Consider the following 25,749-nt stretch of genomic DNA (forward strand, 5'->3'; position numbering starts at 1 on the left):
AAAAAAAATTAAAGGAATAGTTGGAAATTCTGGGCAACAGCAAACTCAGGTAAACAGGTCACTTATATAGGGACTCTGACTGATACAAGAGATTCTAGAGCAGAGGAAATAAAGAAACCCTGAAAAGAAAAAAAGAAAAAAAAGCTGGAAAACTCTCCTATTGATTTGGCAAAATAGCTTCAACCATCCCTGGAACTTGAGTCACAATTGATGGTGAATTATGGGATAGGCAGAAGGATGAAATATTTTAAAAACTAATTCTTGAAGACACAGAAAGGAATTAAAGACTGCCATGAAACTGAACACAAATCATGCTTTCTTCAAGGATAATTATTTTTGAATCAACAATCTAAATATTTCAAGTGTCTCACTTTTGTGGAGACAAATGTTTTCTTGGGATGAGAAACCATGTATTTTGCAAAGAAATAAAGAATATATCCAAAAGGACTAATAAAAAGTTCAAGAAAAAAATAATAAGTACCACCAGTGAATCCCTGAAGTAGCAATTAGTAAAAGTTTACATGCGCGCGCCAAACACCCGGGACACTTAAACCAAAACATGGGGTGGGACACGGGGGGCGGGGGTTGTTACACAGCAGCTCTTCCCGACTGGAGGCAGTGAGTGCTCATGCGTCACAGCAGTTGGTTACAATTTCAGAATGTTCTTGAATGAGAGAAAATTCATCCGTGGTGCCCTCCTATCGATTTCGGGGAAGAAGTTAAGGTTCGCTTATGATTTTCAGACCATAAGCAAAGAGTGACTCAAGTCAAGTTAGCCTCACTTATCTTACAAAATAAGCTAAATTAAGCTTTGCTTGTAGGACCAAACTGCTTTTGTCTGCTCAGAGAATTTTCAAGTCTGTTCTCTATTTGTGTTTGATTTCAATAGACTGAAGTGGATGTGTGTCCATATGCACACATGTATGTACTTATTTAATAGTACATATAACAGTATAATAATACACAGATAATATCACATATGTCTGTATATACTTTGTATCACATGTATACAATAAATATATAAAATATATACACTAATAATAAGTATTTATAGCAAATGTATTTCTTAATATTGTGACACCATCCACACACAGCCACCATCTGATGGGGATATATTATCCTGGTAATAATCACCAGGGCTCAAAGACTATGCTTATATTTACATTAAAGTTAAGCTTTACACTTAGAATTCATAACCGGTCTCTCATGCACAACTGAAATTGAGTATTTCAAAGTTCTCAATAGAACTTCATAAAAAATGGTAAGAAAGAGAGACTACTACTTTTGAACAAGAAGAAAATTAGTACTTTACATGATATTTATAAGAATTTGCCTTGAGAGTGAACAGGTGCATTGGCAATACCTGGGTTAACAAAGGTTCATTAACTCCTTGCCCATACTCTGTTTAAGGACATTTGGTAAAGAACAGTCACAGGATTTGGAAGGGTCCCTCAATCTTATCAAGAAACTCCCAGTTCCCTCGTGTCCACCATGTTTAACAGAGCCTGTTCTGGAGAGTTCAGAACTTGGAAGGACCCAGAAGGGCTCCGACCGGGGTCAGACTCACAACACTCTACTTCTGATCCTCAGAGATCAGCCCTGGCGTCTGAAATACACAGGAACCCAGAACAGGGTTCACGTTCTCTGAAAACTGGCAGCAGGTATGACTCTGACAGCCTGTTCACCTTTGGCTAGTTGGCGAAAGGATCAAATTTTACTTCCTGTGGGAGAGTGTCTCTGATCTTGTTCCAAATACCTGAATAAACTTTTAAAGCCAGAGTGCAATCACCTGGACCCATTTCCACAACCATCCACCCAGCATTCACTATTGACTCAGCATGGCGCTGGGGACTATGGAGGACAGAGACAGCCATACAGTCCCCTGCTCCCTTCAGTGCTGATGGAGTGACAGAGACAACACACTAAGCAGAATAGAACTCATCAAAATTGTTCTGGTTTTTGTTATTTCGTTTTTCAAATATGGACCCTGGGTGGAGCCAGACTTTGTCCCTCAAGTCATCAGCTAAAGAGAAAGAGCTAGGCCAAGTGACGTCGTGTCTCACTGACATTGCGTCTTCATGGGTTTCAGAAACACAGAGAGGAGAGGAAGTCAGAAGGGGTTGGGATGGCTGGGGGCGGGGGGCTACCCAAAGCGGAGGGGTCTCAGCAGGACTTTGGAGAAGTAGGGTCCATGTGGGCAAGTGAGAAGGGCTGACTTTTAAAGCCCCCCAACCCCATACATCTACCTTCCCCATTTTCCCATTAGTGTCAGCATCATTTACTCTTAAAATTCTGTGCCAATAAAAACCATGAAAAGCAGTTCAGTAATTAAAGATACTGATTTCAGTGGAAGAGATGTTTGTTTTCCTCGTCTCCTCTTCGTGGAGAGCTAGCTGTTGGCCACATCTGCCACCGATAGCCTTTGCTCTGTTTACTTTAAAGAATAAGCCACTGTTTGATTGAGTTTCTTGTCTTTAGTAAACCCTGGCCTCTCGATTCTCTCTTCCAGGGAGGAAAAATAAAAGAACAAGTCTCTTTAAATATCAGAGCAATGGTTGCTTACAGACACACACAGCCTCAACATTTTACATAACCGTGACTTAGGAGCGTGGGGAAGAATTTGCCGGCTGGCAGCCTGGATCTGGCAGCTGTTTCTCAATTGAACCAATCACTTTTTATTTGGCTGTCAATTCGTTTGGTTTTTCTGGTTGCGTTGCGCCAGAGCGCGTGTTTATTTCGAAAGGTCATTCACCTAGTCCACGGTTCAAAGGGACCATTTTGTTCACTTAAAGCATCCCTGTAATGATACATGAAGACGTAGTTAAGGAGGGTGAGTGGGAATTGTGGGTAAAACTGGTAGGAGAACCTGGGAGAATCCACCACAAAATACCAAAAAACCAGAAGTAAAATGCAAGCATCATTAAAAGCGAGGACATTTGTAAATTTATTTAATTTTATTCCATTAAAAAAACAAACAGACAAATGAAGAACCCTCCCCCCCAAAAAAACATTCCCGAAGCAAAAGCAAAACACCCACCTGTACAGCAAGTGACGTTCTGCGGAGTGAAACTGGCCGCTGAGTCACGGCAGCCCTAAACACTTCCCTCGTTTACTTTCTTCGTCTTCTGCATTGGCAGCATCTTCTGGGTCCCTGCTTGATTTAACTAAGCTGGAGCAAATGAAAAGTCGAGATTGAGAGAAATTTCATTTCATACATAGATCATAGTGGAGTCTCGATGTGCACTCTGGGGTTCCCTGGATTGGACGAACCCATTTCCCGCAGGTCAGCCCACTTCCCGGGAACAAAAATCAGAATGGCTCCCAGAGTCCATGTTTTATCCCGAAAAAGCCATTCTTGTAACAAGGATGTTGTAAAATGTTTCCAAAACACAGCGGGCTTCTTAGATATGATTCCGTGGCCAACAACGTGGCTCCATTCAGAGGTAAAGGGGTGCTGCTATTCAGTTTTACCACATCGAAATATTTGATTTACAGGAGGTTTTTGTAATGGCACTATTGTGCTTTTCACAGATGTTTGGCCTGTAAAAATGTTGACGTTTACCGTTTATATGCTACCTTATTCCTGTGTCTCCGGAGGCCTCAAGACAGAAAGTAGAGCCACATGGGAGCCCGGAAGCTCTGAGCAACACCACCCATTATTGTCATGTGTCTTCCAAAACTGAGTTCTTTCTGAGTCTGTCTTTCCTCGAATGTGGAACAGCGGGGTGGGCGTCTGACCTACGGCAGGGCTCCAGTGACTGCTGGCTGGAGAGAGGAGCTCGGGGGATGCCAATCAGCCTTTCCCCGGGAGAAACCGCCCCCTTGCTCCAAGGGCTGCACACACGGAAGGGTGTGTGTCTAGACCCTTCTGGGTGCTCCAGGGCTGGAAGCTGAAGTCAGGCGTCTTGATCTCTACTTTTCCCCCTAACCGACCCTGTCTCTCATTAGGCTCAGCCCTGATAATGCGGAATGGAGAGCCTTGCTCACCTCGCCAGCTCCAGAGGCAGAGTCTGGGAGGCGAACACCAGTGTGGCAGGGCCGTCGTGGCCGCTCGTCCTCCTGGGGCACGTACCAGACAGAACCTCAGATACAAACCAGAATAAACTGCACTCATTTGCTGAACCCCAGACAGAGCCAAATTCAAAGCTTTTATTTTTAAAACTACGAACAGAACCACAGTTTCAGAAACACCAGGAAAACAGTCTCAACGAGACATTACTACAAGAAAGATATCTAAAATCTTTTTTCAGTGTGAGAATGCTGTTTCTTATCCTACTTGCTAAAATTGCTGAATCTGTTATTCAAACAGTAGCCTAAAGAATGTGACTGACCCCACGTTGAGCTGTGTCCCGTTTTCCTGAAGATCCCGCCATCAAATGGAGATATAATCAGTGTTACCAATTTAGGTATTTCTATGCCATCTATTCCTGTGACATATTAAATCTATGTCTCTATGAGAGAAGTACATTGATTTTTTTACAGCAGGATTTTTTTTTTTCAGCTCAAGAACAGCTGAGGGCTGCAAAACTGAGCAGATGGCCACATGGAAGGATCGGCTTGGTTGATAAGATAGTTTAAAAGAAAAATCACCTTATTGCACATCCTGAATAGTCGTCAAACTAGGTCACGAACAGTGTTTGATTGGACCGTACCAAAATATTTCATGTTTTGAATCTTCTAGAGTTTATGATAACTGCCACACCAAGAGCCTGGATTTAAGCTCGATGTTTCCTTCATTGCTTTGGTTTTGTTTTTTTGTTTTTTCAGGTTTTTTTTTTTAAGATTTTGTTTATTTTAGAGAGAGAGAGAGAGAGACAAAGAGAGAGGAGGTGCAGAGGGAGAGGGATGAGCCGACTCCCTGCTGAGCGCGGAGCCTGATGTGGGGATTGATCTCACAACCCTGAGATCATGACCTGAGCCGAAATCAAGAGTCAGATGCTCAGTTGACTGAGCCACCTGGGCGCCCCCAACCCCTTGTGTTTAAAGCCTGGCCTGGGATCACGGCGAGCAGCCTGGGCAGTATGCCTGCTGATCGGGTCAGTTGCTACAGTGACCCTGCGATGGTCTCTAGGATGATAACGGGTCTGACCTGAACTACAACTGAGCCAAACGTAACCCTTGTAAAATGCCGAACATCTCGGGATATGGTGCGAGCACGCAGCCAGCCCCTGGGCCTGACCACACTTACGTCACGTTGCAAATCCTCAAAAGAGTGAAGTCAGGTGTTTATCAGAGGAAGGAGATTCTTCTTAGGAAAGAGAGATCCTTTTCTTGATCTGAGAAAACAGCCCTCCAGAAGGGAATGTCTCCTCTTTGCAGTGATGGCTATCCTCTGCCTTGAACAGCAAACCTGAAGATTAATGAAGATAGTAAAATAGAGACATCCTCCTGCCTCCAGGTGTAATATTTTATTCATAAAAGAGCTGTGTGAGCCTTGATTTATATCGACTTTCATTAGTAGGCGAAATTCAATCATAAGGTTTCCACGCGTCCCACCAGCTTCCTTGAATGTAACGCCCCATCGAATCCTTGTGCTCCCCCCAACAGGTGACAGCGGGGGCATCATTCATGGGACCCGCTCAGGCCCAGGTGGGCCCTGCCCTCCCCAGGCACCCAGGTGCCGCTCAGGGGGGCTGCAGCAGAGGGAGCGTGGAGTCCCCCTCGCCCTGGGGGGATGTGATGCCTCTGCTGGGGGTCAGAGATCCAAACTTTGTGCCCTACTTTCTCCTCACTTCGCGAATGTTTTCCCATTAGTCCCCAAACTCTGAGAAGTTCAGGCTGGCCCCGAATAGAAATTTGGTTGCCTGTTTATTGTCCTTTTTATTCTCCGGTGTTTGATTCTATCAGGGTCAGAGCCCTCATTCATTCATTCACTTGGTTCAGAGTCACACATGGAGCGATAGCAAATTTCAGGGAAGGCATAAAGCCACGTAGGGCCCCAAATTGTGATTCTCTGTAGCTGTTCTAAAGTGGAAGACAGGAGTCAAGCACATAACACGTCTGCCAAGAGAGGGAGTGGTGGGCTGCTCTCCTGAGGCGTCCGGACAGCGCCGCGGGGCTCCTCGGGATCTGAAGACCAGTATGAAATCTTCAGGCTCTCCCCAAGTTATGGGCTTGCCGGTGGCTTCTGGCAGGACCCCCCAGCCATGCCAGCGCAACTCCAGGCTGATGAGAGCAGGGGTGGGGGGGCCGAGGCAGGGCCCCCCACCCCACCCAGCTGCCCGCTACCCCTCCCAAGGAAAACAGGGGGGTCGACCTTGCCTGATGCAACCTCTACAATTCATGTGGTGCTTAAAATCAGAGGTGGACCCACACAGGGATTACCTGAGGTCGCCTTTGTGCTAACAAAGACATCTCTTCAGTGTGCTGAATTGGGGCGATGGCCCTGGGCCCAGAGCAGGGATCAGAGAAAATCACCCGTGGCAACAGCTAGGCAGTGAGTCCTCGGCGACTGCCAGAAATCTCATGAACACTGGAGGGAGAGGGAATTTATACGTCATCCAATTTAGAGCAACAACATCAACATCAACAGCTCGATGTTCCAAGCGCTGCAAGGGAACAGCCCCTCCCAGGTCTGGGGCAAGCGGCAGCAGAAGGTCAGCGTTCACAGCCCCAGCCCTGCGACCCCCGGAGCCAGCACCTGGCTCTCCAGCCCTGTCGCTGCACCTTGTGAGGCGGGCCCCGCGGACGAGGCAGCTTTCCCACCAAGCCTGGGCCTGCTCGTCTGAAATTCAGCATCTTCCTTATAGGCTTTGCAAGGGTTGGATGCCAGCGCATAGTAAGTACCCAGTAAATAACATTCCCCAGCACCATCCCCATCCAGGCTGCTGTCTGTGCGAGAGTGGAGTCGGTAGCTGAGAAGCAAAGGGCACAGAGCAAGGTGACTCATCCCGCCGTGCACACCACTGGGTGCCCCAGTGACTGGATCGTAGGCCCCACGGCGGACCGCTCTGTGCTGGAGCTCTGCGGAGAGGCCAGCTACCCCAGCAGGGGAGTTCTCACCGCACAGCACCCTTGCACACCCAGGAACACCCAGGCAGGGAGAGGCTTCAGTAAGAAACAAATGGCGAGAGCCGCACAAAAATGAAGCTAGCAGCAGCCCCAGCCCCTTTGCGCCCCAGCATCCCTGGCCAAAGGGATACAGACACCCGAGGGGCGCTACTGGGATGAGTGTTTCTCACACTCAGGCCTCCTCTTCCAGTGGAGAAGCTCAGCCTTGCACACATGGCCGGAGGCGGTCCAGTCCCTGCTCGAGGAGCAAGAGATGGGCAAGGACCAATGACAGACGGGCTCCTCAATCGTCCCTGGGCCCTGTTAGCAGGCCTGTGATGAGCCAGCTGCACTGTCAGGGGCCGGAGTTCGGGACAAAGCACTGTACCCTTCACATCTAACGGTCTTTATGCGGCAGGCAGCACGCTGGTTATTTGAAGCAGGTGGTATTTCTAGAGCCCACAGCGATCCTGACATGCAGGTACCATTGAACCAGTTACCTGGAGAAGAACAACACGGTTCAGAGAGGTTGAGGGCCTTGCCCAGCTCCATACACAGTGGTACTTAGAACATTCTGTTGGCCCTCCATCCCTTCCTGCAAGGACTCTGAGGGCGGGCAGACGGGTGATGCGGCTACGCAGAGAGAGCAGCAACTCCCGGGGGTGTGGTCAGGGGAGGCACTGGGCTGTACCTCCCACCCGGTGTTAGCTGCACCAGCCCCTCAAGCCCCCCCTCCCCCGCCCCCACCCAGACACATAGTCAATATAAGTGAGAACATTGTCCTCTATGAAAGTCAGCTTCAAAACAGGTGCCCTCCCCGGGTCATCACCTCCTTGTAGGTCACGGTTCTCCCTGCAGAAATCGGGGGCTGACACTGCCCTGGGAGCTTGAGACACGAGGACGCAGGAGACAGAAACTGTGCAGAAGCTCCGAGTCAAGCGAAGGAGACACTCAGTCAGCCGGGACCACGCTGAGCTGGGCCGCACGTGCTTAGGGAGGTGAACCAGGGGGCTCCCGGTAGATACCGGGATGTAAAGGATTCCATCAAAGGAACAAGGAGTGTTCCCCAGGGGCGTGAGCGTAGCGTGAGCATGCCAGCACATGCATGAGCTAACCTGCAGGAGGAACACTGGGGCCTTACGAACACAGCCAGCGGGTGTCCTGGCAGGAAGCAAGAGGGTGCGGGTTCCGGAAAACCCGAAGCAGTCGGCTTGCCCAGAGGGAGACCCAAACTTCCGGGGACGTGATGCCAAGCTAACGTTTGGGCTTTCCTCCTGAGGCCCTGGGGGCGCCCTTGGGAGTGCAGAAGGACAACCCACCAGCGTGATGGACATGGACGGGAAGGAGCGCACTAGACACTGGGGGGTTAGAGACCATCCAGGCATGAAGCTGGGGTGCGTGGGACTCCAAACGGAGGCAGCAGCAAGGGGCTGATTCTAGACAAGACCTCTTAACCACGCCAGAGGGCACGTGTGCAAAAACCCCTGAAAATGCGTGCAAACCTTGCATATGTGTGTAAACACGCTTTTCCTCCTAGGGAGAAGCTTAGTTCTTAAAGAAGCGTGTGACCTAAGAATGTGTCCTTATCTGATTTTGGAGACGCTTGGCCGTTTCACAGCTAGGCCTGGGCATTTATTGGATGACGCCAAAGGGGTAGGAGGGATACAACATCGCTCCAAGCTTCTGGGTCCCCTACGGGGTGTCTAAGGACCAGAAGCGGATGCTGCTCTAGTCATCTGAGCCTTGGAGAAGGCGGGAGTCAGGAGGCGCGCCGGTGCGCCCCCGTCACAGCTCCGCAAGTCTTTATGCAGCTTTAATTGGGTTAATGGTTCAAGCACTGAGCAAAGCCATTTGAGTCCGATCTAGGGAAGACTCGTCGGCCCTGTTCCTTCACACACCTCTCCTTGGAGGATCCTGGTCTCACCCAGAGGCCAGAGGCCGGTCCTGGCACAGAGAGAATGTGATGCAGTCTTCCCAGGTCAGGGTCGGAGACCTCGGCCCAGGAAATGAGGCACAGTCTCAGCCCCGGAAATGAGGCACAGTCTCAGCCCCAGGCAAGTAGAGAGCAGCTTCTGAGCAGCAAGACAGCCTGCTCCCCGCATTCCAAAGGTAGCCTGCAGTGGGAACAAAGGAAGCACAAGAAAGCCAGGCAGCCAGCAACTCCCCTGTCTACACTGCTTTCAGCTGCTCTCAGCTGGTCCCAAACTACTGCCTGCCAGCCACCAGGAGCCCCGGGGTGGTTTCACAGCGCGGAGGGTGCATTGCAAATTGAAAACAACAGCCTGCCAGTCAAAGGCAATGTTTTGAAGCACAGAAAGAGGAATACCACTGTGGGGGGCGGATAAAAGGGCTTTTGAGCACCTTCCGAGCTGCTCCCACACAAAAGCGCCTCTGTGCCTTTAAACAGGCTCCTGTGAGCGCCCCGGGTTTCTTAACCTGAATGCTGCCCGCAGTGATGTGGTTTGGAAATTAACCTAGCTTTTCTTCCCACCGCTGTTTTACATATTAATTAAAGTGTTTTCCTAGGATTCAGGAATGCCTGCAGGCTGGCTGGGTGCTGCGCGGGCCCCGCATTCCGCCCCTCCCTACGCGGTTGCACAGTTCAAGGATCAGGATCTTTGCAAGCCGGCGGCCCCCCCTCGCCCCCTCCCTGGCGCTGTTCTACAGAGCACACACTTTCCGATGGCCTTTAGAAATCATTGCTTCTGCCCCACAACGACTGTGCAGAGCTAACTCAGGGAAGCCAACCCAGGGAAGAAACCAGGGACAAGGCGTCCGACTGTTTCCTCCACTCCCCTTCCCTCCCTCGGGAACCTGTTTCTGTTGCTCTTTCCTTTTTCCCCTCCGCCCCCGCAGTGCTGGGAAAACGTGCAAACTCACATGCTCTGAAAGAGTTGTTGTCATTCATGTATTTTTGGAGAGAGCTGGTGGCCTCACGCTGAGGACCCCCGAAAGGTCTGGCCCACTGTGGGGAATTGTTCAAGAGCTCAGATGAGGCTGAGGCGGCCTGGTCCCCCTTCCGACTCTGTGTCCTGATTTGCAGCTCTGAATATCGTTTTTAAACACTGAAGCATCCTAGTGGTACTTAAGATATTGTATAATGCCAAGATCAATTTTCTAGCTGAGTACCTAGGGTTAGTATATCTGAGACCCAAGATAATAACATTAAGTCATAGTTACTTCCGTAAGTTTTGGTCATTTTGGTTCAGCACATGCTTTTCAATTTTGCATTATAATTTGGGCTGTATCCATGAAGTTCTTGGATTATGCCAAATAAATGTATTTCTTCGGGATTTTAGGCAACCTGTTTATTTCCTAGAAATTCAAGTGTGTGGTGATTTAAACTAGAAAATGCAAAATGTAGGGCCATTTGCTAATCCATAGTGAAGGCGATTAAGTTGATATACCAAAGGGCAGTTTATTCCAAAACTTATACAACAGATTTTTTACATGTGGAGGTAGATACCGGTATAAAGAAGTAAATCCAGGTGATCCGTTGAAAATAAGACCAAGCTACTATATTTCCCGACTTACCATTTATCTATAAGATCTAAAATATATCATTGCAAGGGGAGTTTCGCGCGTGCCCGGGAAGGTGGCCCCCCCGCACCTTTGATCAGCTGTATCATCAGAAATACCATCCTTGTCTCCTTGCTCATTGGAAGTGTGTCTCGGGTCCTCCCCTCCTGAAAGTTGCATGTGTGTCCAGCTAGCATGGCGGAGTCCTGGGTTGAACTCGCTCAATGACAGGGCACGCCGTGTCCCCTCTGACCGTGAGCCCCAAGGCAGAGCCTGCTTCAGGGCTGGAGGCGTCAGGGTCCACTGATGACTCTGCGCTGAGAAGGAAACGGGACTCATCCTGACTGGGGCTTCTTCCAGCTGCAGGATTCTGGAATGTCAGTCCTGTGTGTAACAGAAATGTCCCAGGGGGTCACGACAAAGGGTTCGCAGTAGATGTTCTGAATGCCCGCCGCACACCAGCCACTCTTCCGGGGCCTGGATCCCCAGGAGCGGGCAGAGCGGACATCCCTGGCCCACCTCACGTACATTCTGGGAGCAAAGATGGGCAACACCCAGGATAAACCAGCCAGAGGCACAGCGCGGCAGCGATGGGCACATAGGAAAAAGACGACATAGGAAAGGCATGTGTGAACTCTTGAGGCGACGGCTGGAGTTTCTGTGTGAACAGGACAGTAACCACTGAGCAAGTATGCACCTTACCAATCCTGGGACAGTCCCTGCAGCAAGGACTTGGGCTCAGGTGAGGGATCTGGGAGACAGCCCGGGGGCAAGATCAGCAGGGAGGGGGGAGGCGAATGCAGGGAAACGCGGGAAGGGTGTGTGGATAGGTGAGCGAGCCTGAGGACCCGGGAGGGGTCAGCAGTGGGGAGCTCAGGCCAGGGCTCCCCGGACCACGCACAGGGAGCCACCCCTGGGGAAGGTTTTCAGGACACAGACATTTGCTCTGAGTGAAGTTGGGACACATATGACCTCTTCAATTCCAAATAGAGACTCAAGGTAAGACACAGGGCGGGACCCGGGGAGGAAGGAAGCCAAAATTCAGCAAGGGAAGCTGGCCTGGCCGGGGCCCCAGGGGCATCACACCTGCAAAGAGAGCCTCGGGCTCACTGCTGCAGGCCAGCAGGAGGACCCTCTGCTGTCACCAGCACCTGAAGGATGGAGCTGCTGTAAAGTGGGCTGGGGCGGTGGCAGGACAGTACGGCGGAGGGTGGGGGCTCAGCTTGGACATGTTAAATTCCCAATGCTTGCCCGCCATCCGAAGTGTGTTCCAGGAGGCCGTGGGTAGCGGCTTTGGTGGGTGTAGGCAGAGGGCAAGTACGGCTGAGGCCCAAGGCTTACAGAGTGAGGCTGGAGGTGCTGTCAGCGAAGGGACAAGCCAAACAGACTAAGTGCAGTGGGCAGAGCTGAGGCAGAAAGAGCACGAGTGTGTTCTGGAAACCAAGTGCAGATTTGTGTAAGGAGGAAAGGTCGGTGGTGACAGAGGAAGCCACCAGGTCAAAGCTACCTGACTGGGACATTGAATGGAGGGAGACACATGGGAGGGAGGGAGATGAGATGGAGAGAGATAGAGAGAGAGATGGGGAGAGATGGAGAGAGAGATGGGGAGAGATGGAGAGAGATGGAGACAGATGGGGAGAGAGATGGAAAGAGAGATGGGGGAGATGGAGAGAGATGGGGGAGATGGGGAGAGATGGGGAGAGATGGAGAGAGATGGGGAGAGATGGAGAGTGATGGGGAGAGATGGAGAGAGATGGGGAGAGATGGAGAGAGAGATAGGGGAGATGGAGAGAGATAGAGAGAGAGATGGGGAGAGATGGAGAGAGATGGAGACAGATGGGGAGAGATGGAGAGAGATGGGGAGAGATGGAGAGAGATGGGGAGAGATGGAGAGAGATGGGGAGAGATGGAGAGAGATGGAGAGAGATGGGGAGAGATGGAGAGAGATGGGAGAAGGGAGAGAAGGGGGCAAAAGGAGAAAAGGAAGTCAAAGGAATCTCCTTTTGGTTCCCTGCTCATGTGTTTGCCTTCAGGACACCCAGTGGAAGCTCACATACAGGGTGGGAATGTGGGACATCCCCCTTCTTGGAGAGAGGATATCTTTGTATCTGCTGCTGTTGGGGTAGGAAGTGTGGCTTTGGGAGCTGATTTTCTTTTTCCTGAAGTTATCTTGGCCTTGAGGAGGGAAGGCTGGACCTGCATCCCCCAACTTAAACTGTTATCATATTTCTTGTAAAGTCTTCACATGTTCACAATAATGCGTGCACATCGTATGGAGTTTCACATAATTTTCAGGGAATGAAGGAATCCAGGTGGAGGGTTTCTCAAAGTGCCCGTAGCATCCGTTAGTTAGGTCTTCTAAAGACACACCCAGGGCTCCCCAGATGAATAGGTTTATTAAATCCAAGAGGCCAGAAAAAAAGTGACCCACACTTTTGATATATTTTCTGGTGTTACCCGTCATCATGTCTTGGAAGAACAGACCTGCCAAAACATACAGAGCAGAGTATAGCTAGGTTCCCCAAACTGGCCGCAAAAGTCATTTATCAAAATCCAAACTCAGTTTTCTACCGTGCGGCCTTTTCATACCAACCCACAATTCCACAAACAAATGGTTGTGAAGACCCAAACATTCACATTCTTAGAGAAATCCTAAAGCATTGGTACAAGCACTTTCATCAGCGAGAGGCCGCCACGCCACCAGATTTAAGCTCCCCAAAAGCTGTTGGCCCCTTAGTAACCACGGGGCATAGCTCCCCTGCTACTCTTTCCGATATTTGCACATTTCTGCAAGGATTATCCCTGAGTTATAAAACCATAGCTACCACCGTGCCCCTAATCATAACATATTATTGTGAGTCCGTGTTCTGAGTATTTGCAACCCATGAGAGTCAAGGTTCGTGGCAGGGGGGGTGGTCACTCCTTCCTGCTCTTGGAGCAGAGGGATAAAACAGGTGCCCCAGTTCAGAGGCAAGTGTGGGCCAAAAAAGTGCCAAGTGTCAGTAATGGGTTCAAGGACACCGGGGAAGTCTTCGTGGAGGAGGTAACAGTGGCGGAGGGCCTGGGAGGACAGGCCAGCTAGCTTTCACCAAGCAGAGCTAGGGGACCGGGGACACGGGAGCCTGCCGACATGGGGTCGGATTGGTGGCCGGCTGCTGTGGCTCGGGGCTGGGCCGACGGGCCATCACATACCAGGCTCTCGGCTGGGAACACTGAAGTGTGGGGTTGGGACTCTATTCAGCAATAAGGGGATCTGAGGTTTTGTGTATGAAGCAGTGACGTAATCCAAGCTGAGCAGCGGGAGCTGGCCACGTGGCAGAGGTGACCCCCTCGCCAGAGACTCCGACAGGAAGGCCCGCCTCGTAAGCAATGTGTTACCAGTGGGAATGGCAGGGGTGTGTGGGGGGGTGTTGCAGGGACTCCTCCAAGAACCAACTCGATGGTTGTGGGGAGGCCCCGGGGGGCTGCAGGAATAAGCCGGGCCCTCTAAGTTTTAGCCTCACTGACTCAGGGAAAGGGGTCGGGAGGTGGAATTCGTTTCCAGGGAAGACAACACTCCGTTTTTGGACTTGTCGAATCTAAGATGCTGCTAGGAACAGCAAATTCATGCATGCCACAGGCAATGGCAAGGGCAGGGTCAGGCTTCTGGGACTGGAGAGGCCGCTGCAGCCACAGAAGGTGCTCACAGAGCAGGAAGTGGAGGGCCCAGAAGGTCCTTGCTGGAGCCTCGGGGGCCATGAGATTTCACGAGCAGAGGCAGCAAGGGGTGAAGGGTGAGGGTAGCTCAGGCCCCCGGAGGCCCAGCAGAGAGGGCGGGGCGCTGTGTGTGCCGGTCAGAAGGGCACAGACTGGGCTATAAGCCCTGCCTCTGCTCTGCCCTGCCCCCTGCAGCCCTGCCCCTGCCCCGCCCAGTTCCCAGCACTCCTACCCTGCCCCGCCTCGCCCCCTGCACCCCTGCCCCTGCCCCGCCCTGCCGCGCCCCTTCACCCTAGGGCCCAGGACGAGGCTCTCAGGCAGCATTCCCTCCTGCACTGGCTGCAGGCTGTGTTGCGGAAGGTGTGGGATGCCAGGGGTCTGGTGCGCGGCCTGACCCGCGCTGGCGTCCGAAATGCTTCTGTGACTTCAGCAAGCAGGGATGGAGGAGTCCTCCTCCAGAGCGAGCTGCTCAGGGGCGTGAGCTGCTGTCTGGGTGATTCCCAGGCTGTCACTACAGCCACGTCAGGGCCGAAGCCAGATTGCAGAGGGGTAGACAGTGACGGCGAAGAAATGGACAGATGGACGGGGCTGCCTCCCCCACCTGGACAACGCCTTTCTGCACCTCGCAAGTTGCAGCGGGCAGCGGATGTCTCAGATGCTTTCCTGGGCTCTTCAGGGCAGAGTTCCTGGCTGCAGCCTCTGGGGTCTCCTGGCCTTTGTTCTTTATGCGAGGCCCCAGGGACACAATCCAGTCATGGGTTTGCCACAACGCCGCCTGCAGGGTGAGACTGGGGGCCCCTCGGCAGGAAGATGCCCTTGTGCTTGTGCTGAGACAGGTGCAGACCAGGGCAGAGGAACAGAGCAGGGCTGAGGAGCAGGAGGAGGGGAGGAGTGGCCAGAAGGAGGGGTGGGGAGGGAGCGCAGGCTTGCGGAGGTGGGGACTGGCGGCACGGAGGGGGGTTAGGACCACGCGGCAAACATGCTGGGGTGTCAACAAAAGAGAGGACTAAGAAAGCATCAGTTAAGGTCTAAACTGAGAGTAGAAACTACAGATTTGACGGGGGGGGGTATCTCGGGTGGGGGAACAGGGTCATCTGGGTCACCTGTCCCAGCTTTGGTGGCTGTGCCCATTTGCCTCAGGATAACTGTGGATAGAAGGCAGGTGAAGCCCTGGACGGAGAGCAGAGGGCAGGTCCCACTGGCTGGGGGACAAGTTCAAAGGTGTGCCCGCGGCCACAGGAGGGGGCAGACGGACAGCTCCAGCATGGAGGGGCAGACACCCATAAACCTTTGCCTTTGCTCTGAAGGCTTTGCTTTGAGTCTGTGAGTCAGCTGGGTGACTGCTAACCTGGACGGGCTCTCTTACAGTTTGAGACGACCGGACCGGCTGGTGTCAGCTCCGCGTGGCCCGCACACTCGCCTGGGCTTCCTTCCTGCGGGGGCGGGGTGCTGGGAGACCAAGGCTCCTTGGCAACGAAGGTCTGGGACACCCCTGTCACTCCTTCCTCATTCCACTTGCCACAGCAAGTCACAGCCCAGACACACGCAGGGCAGGAGCCTCACCGCACGGACAGGGGGCTGGTTGCAGGGCAGGGCCGGAGGCTGGGCACGGGGAAGAATGGGGGGTGGTCAGGCAGGGGGCTTCTGAGTTTGGAACCTTGGCAATGGGTCACCTCCATCTCCTGATGAGGCCTAAAGAGCGGATCTTGAAGTTGCCAGTTAATACAGAATGTCACTTAGTGAACAGGATACAGGATCTCCAGGGCTTCACATGCGATTTAACGCTTGTCACTTCTGATCAAATGAATGAATTTTATGAAAGACTGGTGGCCTGATGCAAGGTGATTAATATAGATATTTGCTGAATGAACCTAATTCCATCATTTAGGAGACAATTCACATATGAGGAAAGCAAGGCCCAGAGAGGCCAGCTAATCTGCTCAACATCACACAGGACGAGAATCTTCTTGAATCCTGGTCTGTCCTTCCTGCTTTTTATTCTTCGTTTATTACTCGTTTTTTAATAAGTGATGAAGAGAGAAGGCTGATTGAAGACACAGTAACTTTAAGTCACATAATAATTTTTGCTTAACGTACCTTCCCCCTGAAGTATTGTGGCTCCGTGACAGCCTCTACGGCATGAAACGGAGCAGCCCGTGAGATCAGGAACCAGATTCTACGCCACTTACTTAACTCAGTGGTTTGGGAAATCAAACCAAGAAAGCTGTGCATTTATTTTATAACAAACCATCCGCGATTTATTTCAGCCTCAGAATGTCCCGTGACAGCCAAGTCTGTATTTCCTTCAGATCTTCTCTCTAGGTTCCAGTCGTGGAGAAAGACCTCAGTAAAAGAGGGTCCTGTGGTTTTACTCTTAACCTGCTTATTGGTATTTTCTTTCATCAGGAAACAAGTGGGGATCCCTTCCCCAAACTGCACAATGGCCCTTGGCTAAGAACAACCCCAGGCCACAGACGCAGGGGGTTGCAGGAGGCAGCCAGGACAGACGCAGGGGCTCCAAGAGCATCTTCCTGCATATGAGCAGAAGCCACAGGTGATCTGATGAGAAGACACCTGTCACAGCCAGCAGGAGTGACAGCAAGTGACAACTGGAACTGGATTTACAGGCATCACATTATAAACGAAAATGTGGGTCCCGTCCACCTTCTAAAGGATCCCATTCTTATTGGTTATATAAACTCACAAGTTGATTGTATTTAAAACTTTCATGTCTGTGTGAACGTTGTGATATGTACGTATACATTTTAATTCAAATAAACGGGTAAACATTAATTATCTAATAGGTAATTAATTTTTTCCTTTCTCATTTTCAATTGCTTCCGTGACTCCAAAACATTTAAAGGGAAATTAACGTTATTGATATATTGACCTGGATTGGTGTGGATGGGTATGGCGGAGGGTCAGCCACTTGTCAGCCGTGGGAAGGCACGTGGATGCTGCCTCAGCCACTGTGAGTGGTCCGGCCTGGTTTACCTTGTCTGCCTCTCACTCGGGTGTCCAGAGAAGGAGGTGGGAGGGGGGAAGAGCTCAAGGGGAGACACGTGAACTACAGGGTGGGGGGTGGTGAGGAGGGGCAGGTGAAAACACCAGGATTTGCTGACGGATGTACTGTGGGTGCGGATGGAGGTGGCTCCCAGCTTCTTGACCTGTGTGTTTGGTGGGCAGGGTGCCCCGTGGTGCGGCAGGGAAGACGGGTGGGCAGGACGGGCTCTGCTAAATAAAGAGGTGTTTTCTGATCATGTTGCCTCCCAGGCCTGTGCAAGACAACCAGGTGGAGATGTTCATGAGATCTGTCCTCGGCGTGTAGATGGAATTTGGGGCCCCATGACCTTGTGAGATGGCCATCCCAGATTTCATGCTGCGGAGGTGGGGGCAGTGAGGGGGCTGGAGAGAACATTGGGCGAGAACAGCTGAATGGAGGGTGCCGGGGGAATTTCCGGTCCAGGCACGAATACGATTGGCTCTTCCGATCCACGGAGCATGCGGTGTCTGTGGTGCATCCTGACAAGACGTCCAGAGGGATGTCGTGTACATGAAACTGAGACGCATGGACGTCGGAGTGGGGCACACAGATTTGCAGGTGCGTCATGGGTGCACGAGGGTGTCCGGGGAAGGGTGTCGCATTGATGAGCAGTGGGACAGAGAGCATCACCGATTTCTGGGGCAGGGAGAGCAAAGGCACCAATGTAAGGAGCCGTGTCACACAAACTCTAATCCAGAGGGAGGGCTTCCTCACCTCCGGATTAGTGCGCTGTCCTCTCTTACCACGCATGGGGATTCTGGTCCCTAGGCAGTACAAAACTAAGACAAGCGCGTCTGGTTTAGTGATCACTCCTAAGCACTGTCCGGTGAATTCGCAGGAAGGTAGGAGGAAAGCTGAACTGTGGTCACAATCTAGTAGGACCCCAGGCGCCCCAGGGGGAAGAAGCTCTTCCCGAGAATTTGCCTGATTCCACATCATTTCTCCTCTAAACTGCAGAAGCAAATGTCTGCGTGGACCTCCGTGACAAGTGGGTGACAGACGGAGAGGCTTCTTGTACTGTTTTGGGGTTCAACAGAGGTCATTTCCATGGCGTGGTGGCATTGGCGGACAATCGGATGAGTCATGCAGGAGGATGCAGGCCACCCCAACTTGGAGGCTGCCTTGTGGGACCACGGCGCTCAGCACCTCAGTGTGAGCTCACCAGTCATGGTTCCCTCACTACTGTGTCACGGGTTATCTTGTCATTCGGCTTAGGCTCATTAGCCCTATTCCTAGGGCAGGTCGGTTTGAGGAAGAACGGAGAAGGGAGGAGACCCTGACGTGAAGAGTTAGCTCCTCATCCTACATGCTATGCTTTGTATCCTGTGCCCCTTGCTGCCCCAAGGATGGGCCCTACAGCATCAGAACACCCCCCCCCCACCAGGGGCTGTTAGACATGCGGGGACCAGGCCAAGCTCAGACCCGTCCAGTCAGATTCTGCATTTTAACACGTTCCCTGGGGAGTCTGTGCACACTAACAGTTGAAAACCAGTATCATGCATTATTAAAACACATTCACGTAGGTCTTTCCAAAGAGAAGCTTTCAAAGGAGCTGACCAGCACCTCATCTTTCAGGGAAAGGCTCCCTGACCTAGTTCAGGTGTGCACCAAGCCCCGAAGGGAACCCGTCCACACAGCCCCTTAGTGGCTGATGCGGCTTCGCTCACCCTTCAAAGAGCACCTGCAGGCCCGTTCAAGGGGCTCCGGGCACCACAGGGACCCTCGGAGCTCTTCCCTCTGCCTGCTGCTCAGGAAGGGGGCCGTGCCCCTCGCCGCTGCCGGCAGCCCACCGCCGTGCACGATGCGGACCGAGGCTTTGGGTTGACACCCTGCGCTCTGGAATAGTCCCCCGCAACCTCCGCGTGTCAGAGACCGCGTGTCTCCGTGTCCTGGCTGTGACCACCATGTGGATGCTGTGGCTCAGCATCTTGTCACGGGGACACTTTACAAACGTGGCCGTCTGCTCCGATGGCCACGAACTGAGCAGCCTCAGGACCGCAGAACTCTGCTGCCCACAGCTCTGGAGGCCGGCATCCCGACATCAGGGTGCTGGCCCCACTGGGCTGTGCTAGGGCCCCCTCTGGGTCATAGACCACGTCTGTCCTCATGCAGGGGGACCGGCAAGGGAGCCCTCCAAGCCTGTTTGACAAGGAACTAGTCCCACTCGGGACCTCATAACCTCATAACCTGTTGAGGTCGCAACAAATTAATCTGGGGGTACACACATGTTCAGTCTACAGCAGCAAATACAGATGAGAAGTTGTTTGATAGGAAGCAACACATGAACTATTTCAATAGATACTTTAAATTTACTTACATGGGCACTTTGGTGCCGATCAATAATTACAAGTCATGCCTTGCCTACCTGACCTTGAATGCAAAGGAAACATAGTGAAAATTTTCCTTTGCTTCCCCAAGAGAGTAGTTTAGAGAGCCGGGTAATGGAGTGTGGGCCTGCAGGCGGGGTGAGGGCAGGAGATCCCCTTCCCGGAGAACTGCTCTTAAGCCATCACGAATGAAAGTGCACCTTGCATCCATCTGGCCTCTGCATCCCGGCTGAGTCACCAGGTACACAGTGGCGGGTGCCCGCGAGCCTCCACGTCACGCATGGGCCTCCTCGCGCTGCCGTGCGCGGCCCTTAGGTGTAGACACTTACTCCCGGGGCTGAGCGTAGTTGCAGCCACACCTGGATGCCTCCAGGTGATCAGGAGAAAACTTTCAGTGGAAGGGAAACAACATACCTTTGAAGAATCGGAATGCGTGTGCAGAAGGAGGGGATCACCCTCTTTGGAATGGAGCAGCTTTGCCTCCTGTTGGAAAAGTGTACAGGGGAAAGGTAAAAGGCTCTCGTGACGGCTTCCTGCTGTATTCAATTAGCTTTCTCGAGGATGCTGGAAAGGAGGCTCCATACCCGGAGCCAGGATTTAGGAGATCCTGGAGGAGAAGCCCCGGGGGAAGTGCCACCTTGCAAACGCGGTGGAACCCGAGGTAGGGTATGACATGATCAGCTGAACTAGATGTGGGGGTCCTATTTTAATTTTATGTCCCCGGGGCCCGAGTTAGAACACCACCCTTCATGTACAGTCTTCGAAAGTGCACTAACTTTGAGTAACTCCTAGGGGATTGTGATGAGAAAAGGGAGTGCATGGCTCTCTGAAGGCTGAGCCCCCGGGGCCTCTGTGCCCTCCGCGGGGCGGGGACAGTGGTATTGGCCACACAGGGCTGGTTCAGGCGGCCCGCTGGACCAGCACGTGAAAGCAGGAAGCGGTGACTTAGAGCCAAGAGCTTCGTGTTTTCAGAATATGGACTGGACGGAGGGAGGAGTGCGAGTTGCTCTGAAAGCAGAAAACGAAGTCTGGGCTGCCTGCCAGGGAGGAGCAGACATCTCCAGCGGGTCCTCAAAAGCTCCGGCGGCTGGTGGGAGCGGGCTTCGCATAGCCCATCCCTTCTCGTGCCCCGTGGGGAGGAAGCGCCCAGGGTGAGTTCGGTGCTGGGGTAAACCGGACGCAGTGGGGCAACCCTAATGGAGAACCGCAGGATGGAGGAGCGAGCCAGGCGGCACCATCCCGGGCTCTTGCCAGCAGATGCCCCGGCAGCCAGGATCTCCTTCTTGTCTGGTTTCCCTCACCACTCATGCTCATTAGGGAGCGCCTGGCTCATTCTCAGCCCGAGGCTTCCCTCCTCCTTTGCAAGGAGTCTGACAGGTGCGTGATAGAGCTTTGCAGAGAGGGACCCTGTGTATGTCGTCTATGCCATTGCAAGTTCACTGGCCTCTGTTGCTTTTTAGGGGAAACCTGACCACCCACACCCAGCTCGACACAGCTAAAAACCAAACCTCTCACCTTACAAAGTTGCTGTGGGAGTGACTGTTTCTGGACTTCCTCTGGCATTGCTGGGTGGTGGAGTGAGATGCCCTACAAAAAAAGAAAAAAATACACAGCCAGAGAGAAAACACTTTCCTAAAATCTTATCTTTGCTTGTTTTAGCAGGACACGCCCATCTTCATTCCTCAGCATGGCAGTGAATCTTCCTCATCCTGCGAGAACAGGTGAGATCGTGACAATGTTTTATGCTTTGCTTTCTTGGGACAGCATGGATGCTTGTAACAGGTGTCACTAACGATGATAATACACAGGGCTCCAATAATGTGAACCAGTAACTGCATCCGTGGAGAAAGAAACTATGCAGCCTGGTAATTTTTGATTATGCTGACTCATGAAATTAACCCTCTGAGACATGGGGTGATGGACACAGCAGATCAGGACCCCACTGGCATGGGGCCCACCTCATTTCAGCTCTGGACCTCACTGGAAGCCCTCTGGGTGACTGGCCAGTGATGACATGGCTGCAGGTGCTGTCCTGCAGTGGAGACCAGCTCAGCCACTGCGGACGCAGACAGCAGCTCATAGCACGTGCCCACGTGCGTGACCATGCTCGTCAGCCCCGACAGCCTCGGCTCCCACACGCTGCCCTTGGCCATGTCGGTGAGAAGGGGGTCACTGCACCAGCAGCTGTGCTTCCCGCGGAAGCTCAGGGGCCCAGGGAAACGGAGGGCTTTGTTGAGATGGCAGAGCCTAGGGGCTTCCCCAGCAGGAACCTGGTGGCAAGGACGACACTGCTGCCCGAGGCCTCGCTCCCAGCCCTTCCGGTGCTTCTGGGGGCGTAGCCCCCACAAGGAGACGTAGTGTTTCTGCTCATGTCCAGCCTGCCTCTGTCCTTCCCGTTCTCCTGGAATATATACTCACCCTAAATGCATAGCCCTTCAAAGCTGAGGGAGATTTCTGTTGTCTGCTTAATGCTGTTCATTCTCCTATTCTGCCCATTCTCTGTGTGAGGCAGTAAAGCAAAGCTCTAACCACCATAATAAACCTTGGTAGATTATTTGCATAACTGACTCTCATCTAAACAAGAGAATTAAATAGTTCACTGAAAACCTGAACAGGTAGAGCAGGCCCGAGACTCTGGCCTCCTTGTTTCTCCAGTGTGCCAAGCATGTTTCAGCCCCAAGGCCTTTGCACATGCTGGTGCCTCCGACTTTGATGCCCTTGCTCTGAATCTCCACACAGAGGGCCCCCTCAGGGCTCTGTTCAAGGGTCACCTTCTAAAAGAGGCCTTTTCTAGCCACCGTAGACGATAACACTCCCGCCATTTCCCCCAAGCTAGCCCTCTTCATATTATTCCCTGTCTTGTCTGTCTCCATGGTTGGTGACTTGTTTGTCACCAGAAGCTCTGCGAGCGCTAGGAGCAGGTTTCCTCCCCACACGGCCTCCAGTGCCTACAAGAGCGCCCGACGTGGAGAAGACGCACAACGAACGTTGTTGAAGAAATAGATGGTGGAGAAAGGAAAGGTTCTCGGTGACGTGTTTCAAATACGCAGGCACGTATAGTCACCTGGCTTTTCAGTCACTTGAAGGCAAACCCCTTCACAGTTGGATGGAGATGGTCCTGCTTTTCTATGTCTTCTGAGTGGGAAAAACTGGGTGAATTTTCTGGTCTAGTGATTTCTCGTCATGAATTCGTGTCGAATGGATTTTCCCGCAGCTGAGTGAGGGACCAGAGCTGAGGATGTCCTACCAGAATGGAGGTCCGTGTGTCATCTTAGTCATTTTAAGTGTGTGCATTTTTCCCTGAGAAAGTGGAGGTGTTCTCACGACATAAGATTACACAATTGTTAACAGACGTATCCCTGTGTATATTTCCTTTCCAGCACCGCGTAGGTCACAGCAAACACATGTTAGTTAAACCGTTACTCTGCTATGGGTGATGATTTCGGCGCTTGTCCATGAGCAGCACGAGCCTTTGGACTAAGCCCTTCCTGCAGTTCAGAGCCATGCGATTTTAAAAATCCTTGATACCTAATAAAAGGTGTATATTGTAAAAATCAAACCACATGATCAAGGTAATACAAAGGAAGCAGGTGTTTTTGAAGTCAGGTGTACATACATGATGTGTCTCCCCCTTTCTTAGACTGAGAGCCCCATTACATTTGGGGTGCAATGCTCCCAGTTCAAAATCTGTTCCCCAGCTTCTCCTGAAGCTTCTACGTACGTCTAAAGTCCAGCCTGTGAGACTCAAGCAGAAGGTTCACTTATAAAGCAGCTGACTTGTTTTTGCATGTCCCCTTCATCATTCTTGTTGGAAAAGCACTTGTGATGGCTGGAGCTGCAGAAGCCACATTGGACCATGAAGAAAACCTGAAGACAGAAGACATGGGCTAGGGGTGGCAAAGCTTAATGACAGAAGGAGCTGTGATCCTGGGGAAATTCATGAAAACACCATACCTGCCTTGAAATGTCCACATGGGGTCTCGTTTTACCTGAGAGAATAAACCCTTCTTTGTTTGAACCATTGGTGTTTTGGCTTTTCTGTTCTAGGGCGCTAAATGTAATTCCTACACGTGCTAGGTATTGAGGGCACACTGGGATTGAATATCAGTCACTGACTATGATTCAGAAGATATATTTTAATTCCCTGAGTAACGTTATGCATTCATAAAGCCGATACACAAGGTAAACTTTGAGAAATAATGCAAGTACACAGTATGATCATTCAAAGCCTGTGAGCTCACTTAGACTGGTGCTGCTTCAATAGTACACAAGACAAAAGCGTTCATCCCAAATATTCAGCAAACACTTGTTGCACCTACTATGTACCATGCATTGCATTAGCTTGACCGAAGCACGGTGGAAAGGGCTGGCACTTGGAATAAGTGCCTTGGATTCGAACTCATTGTTTATTAGCTGTGTGACCCTGACAGGTTGTGCAATCTCTCTGAACTTCCGTGCTCTGGATCATACTGGGCCCTTGGGGGTTTGTGAATCCAGAGACGTGAGTAACCAGCTCTGCTTAGGTGAGTTGAAAATAGGTTGTGCTGTCAGTAAGACTGCTCACCCAATATTTCTGGATTTCCTCCTTCTGATACATGGTGGTGCTGCTTGCCATCCACTTTGAAGACGTGGCCATAGCATGCACTTTGGTCAATGGCAAATGAACAGAAGTGACCTGTCTCACTTCTGACTGCTAATTTTAAGAAGCGGCAGACAATCTGCATTGTTTCCTCTGTGCGGTGATGCTGGGAGCCAATCCGTGTGCCTCCATCCACCCTGGTCTCCTGTGACTACCGTAAGCTAGACCTCGTTCCTCCCTCCGCCCACTCGCATTGGAGATGTTACTCTGAGAAGTAAGCCTCTGAGATTTGGGGCTTGCTTATCACCACAGCATCACCCAGCTTATCCTGACTGATCCAGGTCATGCTATCTGTCTTGAAGCCTGAGTACCAGTTTCCAGGGAAAGAAGGAGCTCTCAATGCTCTAGGGTAAAGAGAATAGAATCTTAAAAGGATTCATGTTGGTAATGAGTTCTGCGTAACTGTTAGCAGAGTGCAGAAGCTGAGTCTGGTTAGGTGGGGGGGGGCAGAGTGTGTCATCTAAGGCACCTTTCTCGAGGCCAGGTCCCCAAAAGTGATTCAAACTCAGACACCGTTCAGCCAGATGTCTGGATTCAATAAATTTAGAGCTCAAAAATGAATCTGTAAACAAAAGTCAGAATACGATCGAAAGGGGAATGAAATCCTAAAGCAACGAAATAGGGCCAAGCAACACTGATACAGCACTAACGCGTTAGAGACGTAAGGATCGGGTTAGACACGGCTGAAATAGAGTAACTGACACGGAGCAAACCCTAACTAACCACAGTGAACACAGACCAATGAAAAAGGAGAACGGGATGAAGACATTTACAGAGACGCTAATGATTGGTTATGAACATGCATCAGAGCGAAAGCCCATCCAATAATCGTTGCCCCTAAAGGAGAAAACTCAATACATTTCAAAATAAGNGGATGAAGACATTTACAGAGACGCTAATGATTGGTTATGAACATGCATCAGAGCGAAAGCCCATCCAATAATTGTTGCCCCTAAAGGAGAAAACTCAATACATTTCAAAATAAGTTTTGAAAGGATAATACAAGAGCGCTTTCAGCATGTTTTCCAATACGGCCATCCTTTTCAGCGTCACTCTGTCTCCATCGCTGTGTGAGCGGGAGTAGCTCCTGGACCCTGGAGAGGCTCGGGCACCTGCGCGCGGAAGGGATGGCCCGCGGTGGGGGCCGATGGGCCCATCGAAGGCCGCTGTGTCTACCAGGCTCAGGAAGCTCGACTTCTCCTGTCAGGTAATGAGCTGGGGGAGGGGCAGAGGACCTTTAACCAAGACGGAGAGATGGTCACGCGTGGATTTTGTAAGGATCATTGTGTCACTTTGGCTGCACCGAGTTTTGTCATCTCTCGACGTAATAGGACTGAAGGTGCTCCGGCAGCGTGATTTGGTAATGTCAGTGATGGTCAGGACTGACCTAAGATCCTGACCTTCCCCTCACGTTTATAGATCTTTACTGCAGATTCTTAAACCCTGCTTGGCCACATACTTGCACTGCAAAGTAAACTGGGCAGAACCATTCTCTTATTCCTGCTCAAACCCAGCGCTAGATACAGTCCTAGTCT

General features: G+C 51.4%; 1 long non-coding RNA gene across 1 annotated transcript; it reads left to right on the top strand.

Moving 5' to 3' along the window:
• Positions 1-20,577: 20,577 nt before the first annotated feature.
• LOC117802962 lies at positions 20,578-24,779 on the top strand. The gene is made up of 3 exons (XR_004626446.1): positions 20,578-20,726; positions 21,235-21,296; positions 22,476-24,779. It is a non-coding gene; the product is annotated as an uncharacterized LOC117802962 (long non-coding RNA).
• The last annotated feature ends 970 nt before the right edge of the window (positions 24,780-25,749 follow it).

This window comes from Ailuropoda melanoleuca, chromosome 7 (genome assembly GCF_002007445.2).
Source record: "Ailuropoda melanoleuca isolate Jingjing chromosome 7, ASM200744v2, whole genome shotgun sequence".
Taxonomy (NCBI): Eukaryota; Metazoa; Chordata; class Mammalia; order Carnivora; family Ursidae; genus Ailuropoda; species Ailuropoda melanoleuca.